This window comes from Vipera ursinii (assembly GCF_947247035.1).
Source record: "Vipera ursinii genome assembly, chromosome: 4".
Lineage (NCBI taxonomy): Eukaryota > Metazoa > Chordata > Lepidosauria > Squamata > Viperidae > Vipera > Vipera ursinii.
In genome coordinates, this window is record NC_139514.1 from 21297072 (window position 1) to 21303071 (window position 6000).

At 40.2% G+C, this 6000-nt stretch overlaps 1 protein-coding gene across 1 annotated transcript in view; it reads right to left on the minus strand.

Moving 5' to 3' along the window:
* The window catches only part of SPATA13 (spermatogenesis associated 13), a 106460-nt gene extending 100987 nt beyond the window's left edge, over positions 1 to 5473 (minus strand). Inside the window, exon 1 of the mRNA XM_083362218.1 lies at positions 5187 to 5473. The gene's annotated coding sequence lies outside the window, so the exon portion shown is untranslated. The remainder of the gene's footprint in view (positions 1 to 5186) is intronic.
* Positions 5474 to 6000: the final 527 nt, after the last annotated feature.

Genomic DNA, 6000 nt, shown 5'->3' on the forward strand with positions numbered 1-6000 from the left:
GTGAGATTTAAGGTGCTGGTACTTACCTTTAAAGCCCTACATGGCTTAGGCCCGGGATACTTGCAGAACCATCTGCTGCCGGGAACGACTTCCCATCGCCCAGTAAGCTCACACAGAGAAGGCCTCCTCAGGGTACCGTCGGCTAGACAATGTCAGCTGGAGACCTCCAGGGGGAGAGCCTTCTCTGTGGGAGCGCCAGCCCTATGGAACCAGCTCCGCCCTGAGCTTCGGATGGCCCCAGATCTCCAGTCCTTTCACCGTGGCCTCAAAACATTCCTTTTCCACCTGGCTGACCTGGACTGACAGGGATTTTAATTATGTTTTTAATTTTTAACTCTAATTTTTAATTTATTTTAATTTTAATTTTTATTTATTCTACAAGGGCCTTTAATTTTAATTTTTTATTTTAACTTCTGTATTTATTGTACGTTATTGTTGTTAGCCGCCCTGAATCCTTCGGGAGATAGGGCGGCATATAAGTCCCAATAATAAATAAATAAAATAAATAAATACAGTAACTGAATGCAATTAATATGATTGTTTTTGATAATTTAACAGGGAAACACACACACTTATAAGGATTCCATCCACTTCCACTCTAATGATTGCCAGATTAAAACAAATTATAAAGTATGTGGGCAAAATAATTTAGAAAACCAGAGTAAATTCAAATGTGTACAATACCCATATAACAGAATAATAGTGTTGGAAGGAACCTTGGAGGTCTTCTAGTCCAATATACGCAAGGTTACTATATTAATCCATTTTCTGGATTCAAGCAATAGACTGAAGCATAAACTAATTTGAAGCTGGATTTACAAAATCTTCCAAAACACAAACCAAATCTAACTAGGATTAGAAATACTATATACCAAAGTTAGCAAATGCAAATATACTGTAGGCATTTGAATTTTAAATTACCCCAGTTAAGTTTTTCATGCAAATATGCAAGCCATAAACATAACCTAGCAGATATATTTATATACAGTTTTACATACTGTATATAAAGAATTCCAAGACCATGAATTCCAGTTCCACCTTAGGCACAAAAACTATGGGTGACTTTGACTCAATCACGCTCTCTGAGCCCTAGGAAGGTGGCAATCGCAAACCACTTCTGAAATCTTGCCAAGAAAACTACACACGAGTGTACACACACACACACACACACACACACACACACCCCTTTCTAGCAGCCTGGAAGAAGAAAAAAGAAAACTGCAAATAATAAATATCCATTTGATAATATATATCCAGTACTGTCTGTGATATCTGTACATATAAGTAGAAACTACCAAGTGCATCCAAGAATTTGGGTTGTTCTTATGTTGATGTCAGATGCCAGACTTACTGATGCTTTAGGACTGAGGATCTGATTAGTTATTCGCGGGCCGCATGAAACCACTTTGCGGGCCGGATCCGGCCCCCGGGCCTTGTGTTTGACATGTCTGAGTTAGCTGAATGACTATGAATCTCCAAAATACACGCAAAAATAATGTGAAGTGTTTCTAGATGTGTACACAAAAGGCAATTCCCAACATTAATTCCACTCATCCAACCATTTAAACCGGGTATCAGAAAAATCGTATCTTTCCAGATGTTGGAGTCAAACTTCCTGATTCCTCATTATTAAGCAAATTGCCTTAAGCTAGTGAAAGTTAATGTTCAACAATCTGCCAAAATGCCCCTCCTGCCCATCATTACATTTCAGACAGAAAAACAAAGAACAGCCCATGTAGCACAGAGCCAGGTGAGGTTCTTAAAATGATTGCTTCTTTAAAACATCCTTTTGAAAATCATTGTAAAACATTATATGCGAGCCGCTTAGACCGGGGTAGGCAACCTCGGCTCTTTTATGACTCATGGACTTCAACTCCCAGAATTCCTGAGTCAGCTATGCTGATTCAGGAATTCTGGGAGTTGAAGTCCATAAGTCATAAAAGAGCCAACGTTGCCTACCCCTGGCTTAGACAATCCCTAATGGAATGGCATGAAAGAAATGTTCTAACAAATAAACAAAAATAGGCCCCAAATGACTGAACAGATTATGGTGGATAATTAGGATAGTAGCAAATAACAGACTCTCTTGCTTCCTATTTTTATTAAAGATTATACTCAAGAGGCAGTTAGTTAGGAATGTATATAGATGGTTAGTACAGCTATGCATAATTACAGATCTAGGTATTTAGTTTCAAATATAACATTGGTTATTTAAATGTACCCCCGTAAGCTAAACTGTGCCGCTGTGCTTATGTACTGATAAAGCGGGGAAGAAACTCTAATTTACCTTTCACTTAGTAAATAGAAAGACGTGTCACAATGGTAGATATTGGGACCTTCACACACACACACCCCGCTAGAAAAGTGTCCCGTAATAGAAAATCAAAGTGCAAAAAATACAGTGTCCTTTTATGTACCCTCCCTCCCACAGCATGAATATCTGAATGAATTTGGGGGCACATATAATTTTTTTTAAAAAATGGCCCAGAACAAATAAGAAAGGTGCTGGGAATTTTTTCAGAATCAGATAAAATGAGTAAAACAACATAGGTCAATGCGTAATATAAGGAAGGTGACAAGTCTTTGACATTGTGAGCTGTGGAACAATGATTAGAAGCTGGGTTTAAGTAGAAAGCTAAATTGCACAATATGTATTTGGAAAATCTAAATAAATGGGATGCATCACAGTTCCCCAAAAGCTGATTTTTGCATAACATGTACTGATCAAGGAATAACTTAAGGAAGATTTCTCCAATCCTAGCAATCCAGAGACTTCAACTCTTGCAAAATTGACTGATTCGGCGACTCTAATTCTGATTCTTGCTCCACAAAGCTCTTTTGATTGAAGTTTTGGGAATTATGTTCCCAACACATCCTGAAAGTGCCAGGCTGGAGAAGGACGACCTTAAATCTAGCTGACCTTGGCAGATTTGCTGAAGTTAAAGTTTCACATGAGTAAACTATTTCTGACTGTTTTCTGCCCAGTGTACCTAGCACCAAACAAAGTTTTCTTTATGGCTGTGTCTCATATCAGCTATCTATTAGTGGAACTGCCAGGTTTTCTATTAATGTCCTTCATGGTCACTCTTTTCCTATCTTTTTTTGTTAAAAGGATCATGCATACATGTTGGCAGAAAGCAGCAGAGAAAGGTTCTTTCAGCCTTATGCCTCATTTTAGAAAATAAAAATGTGTCTTTTACCAGTTGGATCAGAATTGGATGTAAAAAATGCGGGCAAGAGCTGCCACGTTTCCCATTTCAAGAGCTGATGGAGGACATTGGTTTATTTAATTTGTATTCTATTATTTTTACAAACAGCTCAAGGCAGTTACGCATTGATCTATCTAGCATCTATTTTCCCACAACCACAATCCATCGGGTGATCTCTTCCATTTGGCGATTGGAGGAAGTAGCCACTGATTATGGATTTGAAGACTAATATCTTCAGGTTCCTGGTCATCTTCTGTAACTTGAATGTAGTAAGTAATTAACTTACATGCATTCTTCACGCCCACCCAGACTTGCTATGTGGCTTAGGAAGCCTGGACAAGCACACAAAAAGAAATTACTGTTGTATAGGTACAGAATTTATTTTGAATGTATGAACATCAGAGGCATATGCCCTCTTCAGATTCTACAGTGAGTCTTTCTCATATTCAGATTGCATCCACCCTGCTCAAATATAGTAGCTGAGAAAGAGAAAGATGATGATTCAAACATTTCAGAAGGAACAAACAGGCGGGTGGGAGGATTTAAGGTCACGGAAGGAAGAATGTTCAGTCTGTCAAACACTTTGAAGCTTAGCAGCAACAGATGCTTTGACACGATTTCTTACGTTACCCTCCCTCACAATTCCATCAACCTGTTCTCTATTGGACTAAAACACAATTTAATACCAGTAAAATATCCAAACCTCAGAAGAAGACCACTACATAAATCAGTCTTTGCCTAACATGCACCTGATCCTTTTTTAAAGAGAGAAAATAATAATTGAATATGGGGACAAAATATATATAATAAACATTTGCAGTAACACAAAAATCATTATTCTGTACAATTAGTTTGGGAATATCCACAAGCTGTTTCTGCTGTTTCCTTCACTTTCCTTCCCATTAAAGTGTACTTCTAATATTAGCCTTTGATGATAATAGTTTACAAGAGGCACCCCAATCCTTAAAAAAATGCATTAATTAAACAGTCTTATTGCCCGTTAAAATGGAGGGGGAAAACTATGAAAGAAAGACAATGAATTCCTAATTGAGTTGCTGGTTGAGAATAATAGGATGGTCGTAACTCTTAAAGGTTTATGGCGGCTATTTTTTTCCAATCAGATCATTTAGGAAATAAAATGGTTCCATTCACCTTATTATTTTTTGAAACTGGTTTCTTAAGAGACTTTCTTGCCGCATTTGTATGCATAGGCAGAAGATTTGTATCTATCCTGGCTTAATAATGTATGTCTGATCATCTGGGTGGTACCCAAACAAGCACAAATTCACACACCCATATTCCAAGGACTCTGTTAGGAAATTTGTAAGGTTGAATTAAGACTAAGAATCAGGGATCAAACTTAAATCATTGAATCTCCAGATGCTGGGCATTGCTGCAATGCAAATCCATTTCAGTCTGCTAGCTCCTGGTTCTGTTTACAGATGCTTAAATTGATTTTACAGAATAGACCACCACCCCTATCTCCCACCCACATACAATATTTTCTACCAGATTTGTTTTATTAGGCACTTCCAAATCTGCTTTGCATGGATGATTGGATGGCTCCAGCTCTTTTACATTTTCAATCTTCACTTCCCCAGACGAACTCCTTGGATGCAATTCCCATTCATTCCAGCCCTTTGGCAATGTTGGCTGGGGAGAGTGGGAGCTGCCACCCAACAGATTTGAAAGGAGTCTGTCTGGGGGAAGGCTGTAAAATCGCACATTTAGATCGCCTTAACCTTCTTAACAAACGTCATATACACCCCCAAAGTGCTTTCTTCCACCACTGCCTCGCTTTTCCACAGGAGTGTGTTTCAGTGTGGGGGTGTGTGATTGACAACGCCGCAAGGTGCCTTCTGGGTTGCTGTTACCACCTCCCAGAAGTTCTATTACCCATAAAAAAGGAAAAGAAGGCAGGGGAGGGGTCGAGAGTCAGAGGCCCATTTGCGGGACATACCAAGCCAACAGTCTCACCTGTCTCCTTTCCGGTCCGCAGGAGGTAGCCAGGGGCACGTGGAAATCCTTCCCCACCCGAGAGGAAACCGATTCAAAACTATCCTATCCCTCCTCGCCTGGCAAGTTAAAAAGTTCCCGCGTTTCCAGCAAAACACCCCGGTCCGGTTTGCGGGTGTTATTAGGATTAAGGTCTAACTCTCCTTAAGCCTCCGGGATCTCGGCTTCGCTTGGCTTTTGACCGCTCGAGTCTCCAGATGGATTCGGAGCGGCCGGTCCACCGCCCTCTTTTTCAGGAGCAACCTCTCCTACCAATCCGTTGCTCCGAAGCCAACCTCTCCTCTCCCTTTCCCTTCCCCCCCCTCTCTCTCTCTCTCTCTCTCCGCAGTACTGTAGGAGGCGAGCTTAGAAATTAATGTCAATGCACGAAACGAACACGTTTCTTTCTTTTTCTTTCCTTGTTTTTGTTCTCAATCTCTCTGGACACGCCTGTTCTCCCCTTCCCCCCCCCCCGCGCTTCTCCTCTTCAAGAAGAAAATAGATCTTACATTTTTTAAGTTGTTACATTTTCATTTGCCTTCCTTCTTTTTTCTTTTGAAGGCGTTTCTTTTGAAAGAACCAGTTACAAAAAGAAAAAGAAAAAAATCCCCTCTCTATGATAATTTTGATGGACACCCCCCCCCCCCGTTTACCAACAGAGGAGGAAAAAGCTGACAATGTTGGGAGGCGGGAAGAATCAGAGCAGATCCAGAATAAGAGAGTTGGAAGGGACCTTGGAGGACTTCTAGTCCAACCCCCTATTCGGGTCCCCAGTATTTTTCTGCAAGAGTCATTG